The sequence below is a fragment of the Empidonax traillii genome, unplaced genomic scaffold, assembly GCF_003031625.1.
Source record: "Empidonax traillii isolate 1590-97213 ecotype Southwest subspecies unplaced genomic scaffold, ASM303162v1 scaffold71:size1317347, whole genome shotgun sequence".
NCBI lineage: Eukaryota > Metazoa > Chordata > Aves > Passeriformes > Tyrannidae > Empidonax > Empidonax traillii.
Window position 1 is genome coordinate 938,153 of NW_020955264.1, and position 16,996 is coordinate 955,148.

Consider the following 16,996-nt stretch of genomic DNA (forward strand, 5'->3'; position numbering starts at 1 on the left):
AAAGTTAGCATTTCCAGAAATTCTGAAATAATACTTAATTTTCCCACAAAAGATAATGTGTCAGTATTTTTCAAAGTTATCCACAAAAGCTAGATAGTGAAAACTGGATCATATATATCGAAAATGATTTGAGGTAAAAGAGGAAAACTTCTTTGGATTAAACCTGCTTTCTGCTTACTTCACACTCCACATTGGCTTTTTCTGCAAATTAGGTTTGATTAGGAGTATTCCTGAAAAGGGCTGGTTTATGCTACTGGGTCAATTCCAGTTTGCAGCACAATTTACATGGCATCTATTTCTACTTCCTGCAAGAATTAATAGCCCAGAACTTCTGTCAAACATTGGTCTATGTAAGTTTAAACATACTTTACTACCATTTTTAACCATCGTACTGATTTGTCTCACTGTTAATGGAAAGAAAAAATTAACTTAATCACAACCAAACTGGGTATTTATTTAGTTAGTTAACTTTTTTGATATTAAACAGAAGAGAGGTTTCTTACGTTTGAAATAATAGGCATACTAAGTCATATTTTTATCAACTCTTGTTTTTAATCTCTTCCACATCGTCCATTTGACTGTGTTATTGATGCCTATACAATTCCATATGATGCAGTTGTATTGCACGGCTTAACATATGAAAACAACCAAAGATCAGAACATATAGCATCTGCAAAATAATCTCCAATTACTGTCTTTAGTCAGAGTATAAACTAAGTAAATAAGACAGACATGTGCCATGCTATTAAACTAACACAACAGGATTTAAAAATGTGAAAACAATATTTTTAAAAAAAGAGGTGCTCTAGAATAGTTTTATGCTCTAAGATAGGACTCTATTTATACTATTTTAAAGGAGGGCCTGCAGTCTCTAATACAATGCAATTTTGCACCTAATCACAAGATAACAATAGTTTTGTACAATAAAGAAGAATACAACTCACAAGTATCTTCACCTTTCTCAGGCACTGCTCAACTGCTGTCTTTTTTACCCACACAGAAAGAAAGTGAATAGCCATTGAAATAATTTAAATATCTTATTTTATAAAATATAAATAAATAAAGCAAGCTTTCTATTATACAGTTTGGAGAATTTTTGTTTTTTGTTGTCAGAATTTGTCTTTTTTTTTTTTTTTAATATTTAGAAAGAAGAGTACAATGAAGAAAAGCAATGGGTTTGCCATCAAAAGCATTCATTGCTCTGACACACAAACACCTGTCAGTGGAAAAAGTCTTCAACTTCTTTACTTCTCTTTACTATGAAGCAAATGCGCATGAAGCTTTCAGACTATTTTCTTCCAATGTTTTGAAGTACCTTTCAGTTCACATGAAGGCTAACAATTGCAAAGAAGCAGAAGAGAAGGAAAAACTGGCACAACGGAAAGACTGAGGAGCAGTGAAAGCCTCCCTGCTTACAGTTATTCTTTTGTTGAACACTTATGGCAGACCCATTTAAAGCACAGCCAAAACGATATACATACAAAAAAACCTCAAGAAAAATACTTCAAAAGTTTAATTCCTCATGTAAATTTCTTTCCCTGCAAATTTTTTCTTCCCAATGAGATTTACATATTATCAACACAAGAGCATAATATATTTAATGAACTACAGTATTAGAACACTATATAAAATACAATTTGCAGACAGTTCACACAAGAATTTTTTGTATTTATATAGTAATCCCTAACAATCAGTTGTAGCTATAGAATAACTCTAGCAGATTAAAGTGGTTTCATAGTTAACAAAACAACTACTGAAACAAGAACCAACATTTTTAGAAAGTGTATGAAAAATACAAAATATTATTTCAAAATTCCTGTTAAAATAGCCACATAGTGGAATTAGGCTTGCTAATTTTGTAAGAAAAAAAATCCCAAAAATATTTCACATTTAAAAAAAATAAAAAAGAGGAAAACTCACAGAAATATCAAGCCAGCAATATTGTAACAGCAAAGCCTATCCTTCCTGTGCATTAGTAAAGCCTCACTTGCATCTGATGAAGTAGTCCTTCCTCCAACTCTCAATGCTTAGCCTCCCCTATCAATCCAGGGATACCTTTTCTCTGAAACAATTACACTTGAGGAGTTTTGAACTCCTGGTTCAGACTAATCCATCTAACGACAGAAGTACCTTTCAAGCTTCCATTTGACACAAGTCCATCGTTCATTATTTGCTGGTGCATATGCTTTTTGCTGACAGAGCTCCATTACTAGAAAAAGCTCAGTAAGTAAAGCTGATTTGAAACAACTATATATTATAGGTAGCCTGCATGAGACACACTGATTTTGAGCCTAGAAAATCATCACATAAAAAAGCATGCGGGGAGGGGTGGCTGAAAAGGACTATTTAATTATTAATATACTTTCAGTTCTTACCAACTGCTGCAATGTGATTTATTAGTGTTAATTTGCAATTTACTTGGGGCATGGGAAGAGAAATTTAACTCTATATATCAAGTACATAACACGCTTTGTAATTCTTGGACCAGAAATGTTTTTGTCTTTGATTAGTAATAAAATATTGCACCAATGCTCTGACAGATCTCTACCAACTTTAGCATGTTGTAAGATCATCACAGATGGAAATCAATATGCTGAACCATAAATTCTGCAGCACAAGCAAGAACATATTTGATTCTATTTTTACCAAAGAATGACATAATTCAGATAACATTAACAGTATTTATGTAGCATATTTGGCAGTAGTAAGTGATTCACCAACATGCATTAAGTTTCAGCATTTGTTGTGGTTTCAGTCTCTATTTTAATCTCTATTTTATAAATGCAAGTATAGGGCAAAGAGGGGTTAAGTAATGTATTCAACATCTACATTTCCTTATTCATCCCTCTGGCTAGTAAACCTTAGATGGGATGGGGCAGGGATGAGAAGGTTTTGCCACTTTGGCTGTGCTCACTCAACCATCAGATTTTTTTTTTTTTTTGAGAGAGTCAAATAGCAAAAATTAATAAAATAAAAAAAATAGAGAGTATGGTAATAAGTATGGTAGCAAAATAAAGGGTCTATCAATGAAGTATAATTAGCCTTCAAGGAGATCCTTTCAGGCTCCATGAAAAAAATGAATACACTTACAAGGAAGTACATGCTCAGCCTGAATGTCAAGGAATAGTTATATCACTGCTTTTTGAAATGCCTTGCTTTGAAAAGGATAGAGAGCCACCTTCTATAACATTCAGAATTATTATACTCAAGCCAATCTTTTGGGGGAAGAGGGAGACAGAAAAGAAAGAGAGAAAAGCAGCAGCTGAAATAATGACCAGATTTTGCAACCAGATTTTAGATTTATCCTTAAGGTATAGCCAGATAAGGCCCTTTCCAGCCTTCAATATTCTTTTCTCTTTCACTGAGTGGAATTAAAAAAAAAAAAAAGTTAAAAATGGGAACAGAGATGCAGAGTTTGTTGTATCCCTGAACAGGAATTAAGTTCTATGCTTCAGTTTGAGAGAATGGGATTTCCAAGTTCCACCTAGATTACAAATTTTGTACATTTTAGAGAAGATTTCTTTTCAGTCTGTAAGCACTGTACAAACAACAGCACATGGAACTAACAGTCAAAGAACATCACTGGGATAAAAATCAGTATGTTGATACTCCATGGTTCCTTAAATATTTGACTTCTTCATTTCAACAGATACGTGACACCAGTAATTTTAATCAATAGGAAGTATTCAAACACTTAGGATGCAGACATTGTGAATACTTCTCCCAGAAGACTGCATAGGAAGCCAAGATCAAAGGAGCCTGACATTATACTTGCCCTCTTCAGCCAAAATGTTAAGGAAGTTACCTCAGACTGCTTCACATGTCATAGCAGAAGCACGAACATGCCCAAGGCATCTCAGTTCACCAAAAATTAATGAAGTAGTAGGGTTGATTTCTCCAATTTTACAATAGCAAAACCGAAATGTGCTCAAATACCTTAAGGAAATTCACACTTACACATTAAAAACCAATCTCCAAATTCAGGACAAGAAATTTGTCTCATTACCTCCTCACACCTCATACCAGGAAGTCCTGGTAACCATGCTCAATTTCAGAGTATTAAATACCAAACAGAATGAGAGTCCTGTTCCCCACATTCTTTTTCCTGTTATCATCTAAGGAAATGAAGAGGCAGGGAAAGCGCAATGTGTACTTTTCTGATGCGCTTTTACATAGCTAAAGAGATGACCTAACTTGACTAAGACAACCTAATTATCTTTTATTGTGAAGAAATATATTATCCCTTTTCTTCTGTTTCCCAAAACTACAAACATTATCTTCTTGTTTAAAGAGAAGGCCTGGTACAGTGACCCAGAAATGTTGCCTATTGATTTACAGGCATCTCATTTGGAATTATTCAATTTTTTAAGAATATTTTAATGATAGGTAGAAAGCATATAAGCTGTAGATGGAAAAAAATCAACAGGAGTGGACAGCAACAAAAATCTAAATAGAGCTCTGATGATCAGACTAAAAAAAGAGAGACAGGCAACACTCCTGAGGCGATTAGAAGGGAAAACAACCCTCTTCAACAGGGACAAAACCAGAGCTTTCTGGAGCCACAGTAATTGCCCATTTATCTGTCTCTCCTTCTCTGTTTCAGCACCAGTTTCAGACTAGTACAGGTAAACCAGGTTGACAAGATCTGAGGAAGCTTGAGAAGTTTTTAAATGCTCACTTTTATAAATCTTTACTTTAGTCAACATTAATTGTAAGCAAGATAATAGCTGCTACCAAGGTTCATTCTATTTCCAAAGATATAATAAATGTTTAAAGAGCTTAAAACCCACTTTGATCCTCACTAGCAGTTTTACATTTTTTCAACACGGATCTAGAACACAGGCACTTAAAATCTGACCTTCAGGGTTATTCTAAATACATATCCCATAACTAGACTGAGTATTAAGAGGTGCAGTTGAATAATTATATTGGTTTCTAAAGAGTCTGTCTCACTTTATAAAATATCGAGATTCTACCAAGGGTGTATCTTCATCCTTAATGGGAAATATCATGAAGAAAAACAATAATCAACCCAGACAAATTTTAAAAATTAATAACATAACAATCAATAAAAGAACAGGTTGTTTCATCTCTACTCCTTCTGCACTCTACAAGTTTTGAATGAGCTATACATCTTACAGCATCTGTTCAACTCTCTGATATTCAAACTCTCTTTAAAAATATTAAGAAGTTCTTCAGCAAGCTGACTACTTACGTAATTATTTACCTTCAGAAGAATTAGTGTTCACTTGTAAAATCTATAAAAACTATACACTATTTCAGAAAATACACTTATTTTCAGAGAATAAAAATTACTTTTCAAAACTTTTTTGTGTAATCTGATGTCATGTTTTCCTAAGAAAACAACCCTCCTCACTGAACAATCATTCAAGCAACACATGAAATATTTGCCTCACACATCTTTGCCAAAATTGCCTCAGACATTCTAAAATGCAAAATACTGATCCTTTATTAAAGCAAATAAGCTTTAGAACTCCAGAAGACAATCTAGAGATTATCCAACCTGCATTTCATCTCTTTTATACCTACTAAAATGGGAGACTGAAGTACAACACACTTTCATCTGGCAAGGATTGGACCTAAACCTATAGCACATTGCTTTTACACAGCCATCAAAATCCTTGTTTAAACAAATGTTCCATCTGTATTTTATGTTAATTTAAAAGATGAAATTATTACAGGCCCCATTTTGCTTCAAACTGAAGACGTGCACACTCTTCAGCAGATTACTCACAAGCATGGTCAGGAGCAATGCATATAAAATGGCTAATGGCAGTGTTACTCATTTTTTATTTACTACACAAATAGAGAAGACTAAAAGTGAACATAAGGTCCTACAGGGCAAGCTATGCATTCTGTAGATATAAAAACATTGCTCATTAAGGAAAAAAATTCAGATGCAGTGGCTACATTAGAGAACAGTCAAGTGTGTAAAGAATGGAAACATACATCAAAATACAACGAGTTCATATTTTCTAGGGAAGATGAACAGTGATACTGATGCTATGAGCCTCCTATTTTTCATTTAGTAGGTCTCAAAAGTAAATTATTAACAGTGGACCACTCTACATCAGTCAAAAAGACTGAACAGAAGACCTTTTGCCTGAGGTTAGGCTCTCAGACACTCCAATCAGCACATTTAAACTCTTAAATATGATGTTGCCTTCAGTACTTTTTCTATCTAGCTTTAAGAGCAATTTACGAGCTTATGAGAGACAGCCCAGAGAGAAAAAATTGGCCTGTCTTTTTTACAGGACGTACAAACTTCAAAAACCTTGAACCTTTCTAATCTGTCAACAAAATACTTGTCTTCAGTTGCCAGATGGGTATTTGTAAAATAAAAATAAAAGCCACACACAGAATATTGAATCTAACAGCTCAGCAATGAGACAGAATACATATATTTGCATATTCGTGCAAGCAACAGAGGAAAGATGTAACAGAAACACCAGTAGCATAACAATGAAATTTCTCTGATGCATAGTTTACCCAACTTTTTACAGTAATAAAGTGGCACAGGTGGGATAAGCAATTAAAAAAAAATCAAAAATATTTAAAGAAAAAAGAAATGTTTGCTTCAGAGAAGATATCAGATACAAAAGACTTCTGTCAAAGTCAATAACTTTTTGTAATGGTTGCTTACCTGCTAATTTAAATGTATTCCTTGTGAATTATATTGTTCATAGACATGCATAGTCTCTAGTCTAACCCTGCCAGAACAGGCAGAAGGATGGAATGTAGAGTGTGTTAAAGCTTTATTTTCCAAATAGTAATAATGCTAAAATGCATTTGAATATTTCAAAAGGTCATAGACTACTGTACTAAAAACTGCAATATAGTTTATTGATATATCCCAGCTCCAGTCAGAGGTCAGCAAAGCATGTTTATTTGATTGGCTTCTATAAAGTTTATCTGTCTCCTTGGGTATCCAAGAACTGAATACTGGCATGTACACATCTACAAAGTAACAGTGATCCATCAGGCTTCAACATGATTTTACCAAGGAGAAAGCAATCCCTGCAGTAGAGACGCAGTAGGTACTTTAAGCATCAGAGTTCTCTATCTGTTGAAGGGAAATTTAGACACTCAAATTACCTCAACTGAAATAGAATTATCCCTTTTTTTAGACAGTTAGTTTTTAACTAGACAGTTACCAAAATATTAAATGGTTTTACAGGGAGTTGCTCTCTTTCCCTCCCACATACTTTCCTTTATAGCAGGTAACCCAAGAACATGTCAACCCCAATTATCCACTGCATGCTGGTAGATTACAAGGAGGAATACACCTTCTTGCAATTGTAACACTAATTTAAGAAAAAAAATAATTTTAGAAGACAGAATCACACTGTGTGTACTACTTTGCCTTTGTAGTATAAACAGCAGTATTTTAAGTCCCCAGTGCTCACAGAGGTGAAGCATCATAAATATGTGGTTATGAGAAGAGCACTACCATTTATAATATGAAGATCATTATGTATTTTCTAGTTTAACATACATTGCATTCACATTCAAAGATAATTGAAAAGCTTAAAACACAGATTTTGATCTTTTTGGAAAATCCTTTGGTCTAATAGAAACAGGTGTAAGATTTTGCTTTAAACTGAAGTGAGCTCCCCTCTGAACCAACAGCAATTTGGCAAGGAGGATGAGCTGGCACATCAGAGCACTCTATTAGTTCATGAAGACCAACAGCTTCTCTGTAAAAATTTGCAAGGCCCTAATGCATTCTGACAAATGACAAAGGTTATTAAAGGACAGCTTGTGGGAGTATAATTGCTTTGTGACTTTATCACTATTAGCAGAAAGAACATCGGTAGAGAGTTAACAGCATGAAACATGAGCAGAGGAATCCACCAAATCTTGACTCAGCAAAGCACACGAGGACATTAATTCCACTCCTGTATTACAAAACAATTAAAAACATGGTTAAGTGCATGCTATATGACTGTCAACTTGAAAAAAACAGTCACCTTTTCAGATGCCACGACAGTCTACATCACAGTATAGATACAGATACGTAGGTAGATAGATAGTACTGCTACGCTAGTATATGTTTTCTATAGATGATGAAAGACTTCTTACCAACTTTGCTGTAGTCTTTATATAGATTATGTTGAATAAGTTACAAGATAAGTGAAAGTTTGCAAGGACACAGTCTTCACAGCTCTGCCCAGAGCATTCAGGGTCTCCCCAAGAGAAAACTATTTTTCTGCATGCATCACTTTTTCTGTTTCTCAAAAATACTTACCAAAGTTGAGGTGTAAATCAATTTATATTACAAGAATTTAATGGTTTCAAAATAGGAGGAGGAGGAATACCAGAGAGAAATCTGACAAGGTCAAAAGGAGACTGGGGAAAGGTTGAGGCCTAACACATATTAAATAAAAATCAATCAACCTGACTCTTCAAGAATTATGAAGTAAGATACAGCATACAACTGCTCAAAGTGAGGGGAAATGAGGAATAGGACTCCAAATCACATGGCAGCACTTGCTTTGTACAGAAATAATGTACATTAACTCTTAGCTCTCTGCAAAGCACTGACTCGTGGCAAAAGTAAGGCAAGAGATTTGATGCTTTGACTGAACGAGCCAGGAATTCACCATGAGCCTGAAGCCCCAGCCTTGCCCCTGGGCAAGACTTCCACAAACGCGTGAGGCTCCAGATTTTGCTTTTGTGAAGACAGATGCACCTTCCTCTTCTTACGTTTCTGCAGTGACAAAACACTTCAGATAAACTGACAGGAAGCATCTTGCCTGACACAACACAGAACTCCCAAGTTTCAAACTACTTTCTGAAAAGGTTGTGCGATGCTGCAAACCTTGCCCTCCCACCGAACAGCATTAGCTGGAAAAGCAATTGCACGTATAGTATATTCAGAAGGGTAAATAATAGCAAAACATGTTTAAATACTTACTTTATATCAGAGGTCCATTCTATACAATAGGAAAAAAATTTAAAAAAACAAGGGGTTGCTTATTATGATCACAGTCACCACAATCAAGCTTGAATTTAGTTGTACCATTGGTTTGTATTCTTTTTAGAACAGATGTATTGCATTAACAGTTATTTAAATCTATGCTATTTTTCTTTTAGTAAAAAGGTTACACTGGGTCCTCAGACACTAGGCAGAGTGCAGTTGGCTAACTATTATTGACTATGGAAGGATCAAGTAACATTTTTTAAGTGCCAATTTAGACATATCTGCAATTGCTTCTGTATATTTTGTATTTCCTTTGAGTTATGAACTACAGCAAATTGAAAGAATTTAATGAAACAGTCATAAATGTCCCTGTTTTACCTAATTGCAAGGGAAAAGGCTTTTACAACATTGATGTGACTCCCCTGTCTCTGCGATCATTTGTACCCCCAGCAGGCAACAGATGCTCAGCCTCCCAGCTCCCCCAGTATCTTAGCCAAGATACTGGTATTTGGTCCGAGAATTTTGTTCCAGTCACAGTCTGAGACTTTCATCGAGTCATCACCTCTTTCCAGCCACTCATGTAACTAACCTCAACTCCTTTTTAGCCTTATTGTCTAGCATTGTCTGTAAAACTATTGTAATCTACATAACTTTACCAGTTTGCTTTCTTTTTAACTGATTCAGTGTTGCAATATTGTCTGTATTTTATTTATCTGCTCTCTTCTCTGCTGCTGATGACAACATCAACTCAGCAAATACTCTGACTGGTTTTATCCACACCATTTGATAGCCAAAATTCAGTTTAACTAAGTCAGATATCTATAAATGGATACCTGCTTGAAAACAACTCAGTTTCCATTAGTAGATGCTGCTGCTACAGTTTTTCAGCAAAGGAAACTTACTATACCTCCAAATTAATTTGCAATGAAATGTAGGAGCCAGCAAATCAGCACCAATACTGCTATAGTTGGGGGTATATATATATATATATACTGTTATAGCTGGTGTCTCATAATCAGAGATTATTCTTGCATAACATCAATCCATATGAAGCAGCTATGCTTAAGGACTAAAGATAATTTCTTTAACAACCATCTGTAGCTACCATCAGTATTGAGACCCCCAGAAACAGACAAAGTAGAAAAGGAAAAGCAGGGGTGGGACAGTGGTGATAGAAGGAAGAATAATCTGAACCAATATTCCTTCAAGAATGATTCACTGATTCTTTATTTCAACACTATAAAAAAAAATCTTTCACAAAACAGATTTGCTTGGGTAATACATGATGTCATCATAAATAACATTTTCGTCTTCTGTCAGTGTCGGTTTTCTTGGACTTCTCTGAAGGAGAAGGGGGAGAAAAAATTTTAAAAATAATTATTAAAAAAAAAAAAAAAAAAGAGCCAGATCCATCTTCCAGCTTTGGCAGAAAAGGATCTTTTTGTTCCCAAGACATTTGTCTTCACATAATGCATCACTGCTCTCCTGTAGGAGTCAGGCAATAAGAAAGCATCACAAAGAGTTATCAAAATGCGAAGTCAGTATCAATATAAAACTCCCTTCTACTCTTTCCAACATGAACTTCCTTTGTTGTAATCTTATTTCCTTTCCAGTGGAGTAAATTAATAGTTGTTCACATTCAAAACAAGAATAAATGTGATCTATGCCTGAAGGACATTCAGATCATTCAACAGAAGGACAGCCCTGTGTGACAGAAGCAACGAATTAAAAGTAAACTACACATTAATAACAAAAGTAAGCAGTCACCATTCTCTACTTTTGTCCCTTCTTTTTGGCTTTTATGAGATTGTGTAATGCTTTTTGCTTCTTCTTAGTCAAGTAATTATTTTTTGTCCACAGAGTATAAACTTGGTTTTATTCCGACTACAGTTCTCCACTATGACCTCTGATTACTACACAGAAATCACTGCACAGCACTATGATGGTTTATGAAGCATTTGTGAAAAATAATAAGAAAATAGGGCAAAGCCCCTAACATAAGGATTAAGTTTAATGCACTTCAAGACTTTTATTACTGATGGGGCTTGTAAATTATAAGAAATACCACCGTATTTACCTTCCTCCTCTGCAGATATAAAACATACTTTATTTGTCTGCTTATGCAATATAAGTCCTGAGCCTCCTAGTTTAAAGTTCATGACTGTAACAGTCACTTTTATTATATTAGACCTATCAGCTTTAACAAGGAGAGAAAAGCAACAGGATAAATTTTTTTCCCTTTCTAGTCTTCAAGAACGTACACGATCTTCTGACATAGCAAGCAGAGAACAGATGCACCATCTACAACAGACTCGCAACAAAGAGTAACACGTTTGTGAAGAAGTTCCACCTTGAAGCACTGAAAGCAATAACTGTCTTACTGACTTAAAGAGAAGGCAAAAGTACAGCTAGGTGCTGTAGAAACATATGTTTGGCAGGCTCTATGCTATCATGTGAGATAAGATACCTGGAACCAGAGGAAACATTTCTGCAGCCACAGAGAATAGAAGGATTTGTGGGAATAAAGTGGAAGCCAGCACAACTGTCCATCACTGGGTCATCCAAGGTAGCAGTCAGGCAGCACACGAATGATTTGAGAAGAACTGAGTACAGAGCAATTAGAAAGGTTATCAAAGTGGACCAGCAAAGAAGTTCCCTATATAGGCAAACCAATACTCTATCATTAGAACATATCAAAACAAACAAGTGAAATACCCACCCTGCATGCTTCCAAAATCCCAGCATTATGGTAGGAGCAACAAAACAGATTAGAACTGATGGCACAGAACAGAATCTACTCATCAGGAGGTCTCAAACTACTAAAGAAACACATAACAGAGCAAAGCAAATTCTACAAGCTATTCAGAACTTAGACTGTTCTTAGTTTATGATTGAAATTCATATGTTGATTACTTCTCAGACCTTACGTTTCATTTTTCAAACATGCAAGGAAAAGTAAAAACAACGTAGGGCTCACATTAGAAAGACTCTCCATTGAGAAAAACTTATCTCTGTGAAAGGAAGATAAATAGAGCTTATATGTAGGTTGGATGTAATGAACTTAGATAGGCCTTTTCTGTGACTTGTGATCAATTATGAGTTTTAGGATTGCATTGGACAAGTTTTAATCAGAGTAGTAAACACTGCTCCTTTTTGATGGTAACTGATAATAACATGAAGCTTCTAGGTAGACAGATCCCTTGCAATTATTGGATGCCATCTGCATCCATGCTTGGCTTGGAGAATTTCAGGAATCACAGACAACTTCCACAACAAAACCAAAACAAAAGCCCCATAAAATAAGCATCAGAGGAAATTACTTGTGAAACTTACCATCCAAGACACTTGTAGCAACTCTGAAAATGAGAAATCATCAGTAAGACTGTACATCCTTATACATTTCACCAGAAGGCCTACATCCAACTTTACTAAAATTTAATCTTCAAGATTTTTTTCCTCCCGCAGAAGGCATGTTTCAAATACCCAATTTGAAATCTTCTCCTATTGTGCCTTGTATTTCAGAGATAAAATGCGCAGATTTTTTTTATAATTATTTCAGTTTAAAATAACTTTGCGATTCTTAAGAATAAGTCATCTAAAGGATGTCTGGAAGCATTAGGCGGGAAAAGAACCCGCTAACTACCATTGTGAATACTTCTGAAAAATATACTCCCAGACATGAGAAACCACAACAAAGCAAAATGAGTATAAGCATGCTGGGATCTTGCTTTAAAGGAGAAGGATATTTATACTTCCAAAATTCCCCAAGTTTGTCTATGTAACTATAAAGATGTGAACAATGAACTTATTTCAAGTAACCTACACATATTTAGAGACTGTTTTGTTTCTTACATTAGTTGCATGCAGATGTGGATGTAACTTTAAAAGCTCATAATATTTTCACAAAAACAAGGAAACACAAACTAAAGACTATGTTGATTAGTAATCTTGAGTGCTACCAACAAATTACTTCAACAGCTGCTATTTCAGTAGATAGAAGACAAACTCAAGAGTTGCAAACATCAGCATATAAATTTCATAAATACGTACGAGGATGATGGGTATGGAAAAAGTACAAGATTTGAAGACAGAAAATTACTTAGCAGCACTCCAATAAAGTATTCCAGTACTTTGAAAAAATTTTTTTAAAAATAATCCCCCTCAAAAATCCTAAAGTAAGAGCACATAAAATGTCTGCAAAATAAGCAAAGGAGAACACAGTAATTTGGATTTAAACTTTAATCTCTTCTAACGTAACACTAGAAATGGTGCATAATCACAGATTACACCTGAAATCTCACCTGTCATTCTGCAGAAAAATAGTGACTATAGGTAATTTACTATTAAAATAGTTTTAAGAGGACCCAAGTGACCAAGAAGCCTAAATCCCAAGAATTTTCAATTTAAAAAATAAAGGTAAAAACAGGAATAAAGCTTAAAATGCTGTTTACACACTGATTGTAAAGGGGGGAAATGGTGAATTACAGATCTTAGTGTAGATTCATTAAACCAATTGTAGTCTCAGACTAATTTCTTCTCCTCTGCTGAAATATTATCTGAAGAAGAAAAAGAAACTCAAACTAGCACAACTGAAGTTTTTATAGGTCACATGGGATGCCTGCTGTCATGCACCAGATGCGAGCAAGGAAAAGAAAGCAGTCAATGTATGATATTAAAAACCAGTGCAGTTTCAAATATTTTAAACATGATGTCAAGTGTATTCAACAGGTCTACAAATGCACTACATTAGCCTAAATTTAGTAGGTGATAATTGAAATCAGAGATCCAGTCGTTACCACTGACATGTTTCTAAATACTACCCAATAAATTTTTGTCTGTTCCAGATTCTGTATGACAGCTGGTAGTTGGGAGGGGAATCACCAAGAGGGTATGTGCACACACACATACAATGTCTCTGCAGTTAAATTCCAGTATCTTCCTCTTCTAGAGCTAATTTAACAGTGACATTACAGACACATATTCCTATAGCTGAATTCTACAAGCCAAATGTTTTCTCTAGTCTCTTCCTGGCATGGAACAGGATGGTAACTTAACCAGCTCCAACCATATTTCCTGCATATGAATGTTCACAAAGAAATTAATTCAATTATTTTAGAGAGACCAGATCTGGTATTCATACCTATCCTTTTTGATTATCTCTTGATTTTTAGTTATAAAATGAAGTCCAGCAACAACAGAAGATACAGTCTTAGTCTACTTTTTTTTTGCTGTTACCATTATTATTTTTATAATTATATATTGTTGAACCACAAGGGAACAACTATGAGAAAATCTCAGTCTATCTGAAGGCAANCGGAAGAACAAGACGGGAACGGAAGAACAAGACGGGAACGGAAGAACAAGACGGGAACGGAAGAACAAGACGGGAACGGAAGAACAAGACGGGAACGGAAGAACAAGACGGGAACGGAAGAACAAGACGGGAACGGAAGAACAAGGCTTTCACTAAAAACTTACAGTCATCCAAGGCTCAAAAACCAAGCAGCAAATACCTCTTAATTTTCATGGATGTAATTTTAAAATATTGCCTAGCAAAATGAATTCCAAAGAAATTTTAAAAGACTACTTTTTTTTTCTTAAAAAAATAAAAATAGTCCTTCAAGAGACAAACTTCCTTCTCTCTTAGTATTCTATTTTATAGGAAGTCTATTTACAAAGCAGCAGTATTTCTATCCAAATAGTTAAAATAAAAGGAAGTTGCATGTTACTCATTCTTAGCTTTTTAGACCTTAAGACACAGAAGACCCATAGAAGCAAGCACCTACTAGAAGTATCCAATTCTGTTACTGGTATCAATAACTAAAACTAAATTAACAATCAACATTAACCATGGATTGAAGTAAAAGAGCCAGAAGGTACCTTGGAGATAAATAGAGTTGTCAAAGACAAACAAAATTTGAGAACCCCACATTCAGTGGTGGGGAGGGGAGGGAGAACATTAGTCTGATATTTTTTCTGCTGCTCAAGTAGTCACTAGAAGTAAGTTTAAAAAAAATAAATAAAAGAAATAAAAAAAGAGGACCAATGACAATTCTACCTGTATTAAGTAGTATCATAACAGAGAATTTTTAAGATTTACTATATTGACAGTTCTATTTCAAATGCAAAAACCAAGTAATTTTAAAATTAACACTTTTAACAAATTGTTGTTCAGAAACATCTATCTTCAACTCAGCCAGCCTCACTACAGATCACGAGTTAGTCCTTTACCAGATTTTGTCAACATAGTCCTCAAAACCCCTGGAGTTCAGACAAGGTTATTAGAACCCAAGTGACTGGTCATTTTGGAAGGAAAGGGTTACACAGAGAGAGACCTGTAGCACTTACAGCACAGGGTTCTAAGAACTGCTGAAGATGAATGTGCCGATCTATCTTTCTTATGACTTTTGATACAAAGTAAAAAGTAAAATGGCAGCCTTTTATGACATTTCAATTCTATTCCCCCTTTCCACCTCATCCATTAAAACATTTTCCTCCTATTTTTTTTGCTAGCTGATATTAAAAAGTCATTTATTGCAATAAAGGGGTTTAGTGATTTGGGAGTAACTCTTGTACACTGTGCACCCTCTAGACACCCTGGAACTATGTTAAAAATTTTCTTCCTATTAATTGTCTCATCAACTCACAGCTGGCTATGCTTTTTATTTCATTATGTTATTCATCAATCTAAAATAGAACTATAACAGAAAAAGAAATTGGAAAGGAGCAATTTCAATATTTCAAAACAGATGCAAATCAACGCCAGAGATGCTACAGAGCATATTTTTATTGAGACAATTCTATACATGTTTGAAAAATGAACTTGTAATAAACTCATATCCTATAAAGGTATGCTTTTCCTTCCATCTTATGAGCTAATTATGCCAACACAACATAACGTTTTCCTAAATGCCTTATAAACTGACCCAGTTACTCAGAAAGTATTATTTTTAAATTGATGCGATAGATGCAAACTGGAACGTTCGGATTTCAATTCTGGCACCAATTCCCGGATCCCCATCCCAAGTAATTTAAGGACTTCCTCCCGATAGTTTTTCATATTCTTTTAACTGACATTTTATCTTTATACAGTATCTCAGCAGAATGAACATGCACTAAAACAATGACAGCCCTTCTTTGGCTGTCATCTCTCATTCTGGCAAAGACAGATGTCTTACACTGGCTTATGCCAATAATAGAGCCGACAAAAAACAACAGAGACTACCTGCCTCTGATGTAAAGGCACCAATTCACATTTGTGACACTCATTTGTCAATTAACAGATTTCTTCCATTGTTGACACATGGGACTTAAAAGATGTGGGCTAGAATGTGATGAATTAAAAAAGACAGATGAGTAAGCTATGAGCTGCAAAGTAATACTATAATGTGCTTTAGATAGGAATATCAACTGACACCCCTGACAGGCCATACAAGGTTTTATTTCATTTTGCTCTGTATCTAGGCTTCATACTTTGTCTTCTTTGTTCTCTTTTCATCAAGCTCCTAACATCTCATTCTGACAGCCAGAGACATTTAAGGCACTTTCGTTTCAAATGCAAGTTAGCATACTTGATTTGTCATTAAAATGCAAAACGATTGCCATTGCAGGTAAATGTAGGTATGCTTAAAAGGTTGTATCTGCAAAGTAAAAGCTGAAAATGGTTTCTGCCTGCTTTGCTTAACTCTTTCATCAGCTTCAGAGTTTTTCTAAGGCTAATGTTACCATGCTATAATAGAAGTGTAGCAGCACCTGCAGTTTGATACAGAGTACATTTTAGTATATTTAAATAACAAGAAATCTTGACGTTAACATGTCAAGCATAGAGAGGTACAGTCAAGTCTACACATGGAACCTTAGTGTGATTCACAGAAGAATTTGAAAAGAGTCTATCACGTAAAGCTTTCTGGAGTCAAAGCTCTGACCTACCTAGACACCAATGAGGAAAAGAAGGGGGAGGTTTGTTTGACTGATACACTAGTTGTGGTTCTGTTAGCCGGGATCACCAGAGGAAATTTCAACAGCAACTTACTTTCTCTTTCAATGATGATT

The 16,996-nt window shown here is 35.0% G+C and overlaps 1 protein-coding gene and 1 long non-coding RNA gene across 2 annotated transcripts in view; both read right to left on the bottom strand.

Moving 5' to 3' along the window:
* The window catches only part of LRMDA (leucine rich melanocyte differentiation associated), a 645,000-nt gene that overhangs the window by 610,518 nt on the left and 17,486 nt on the right, over positions 1–16,996 (bottom strand). The gene's annotated exons all lie outside the window — the stretch shown is intronic.
* LOC114055905 lies at positions 10,156–14,251 on the bottom strand. Its single transcript, XR_003570860.1, has 2 exons — positions 11,412–14,251; positions 10,156–10,285 (listed from the first exon to the last, which is right to left on the bottom strand). It is a non-coding gene; the product is annotated as an uncharacterized LOC114055905 (long non-coding RNA).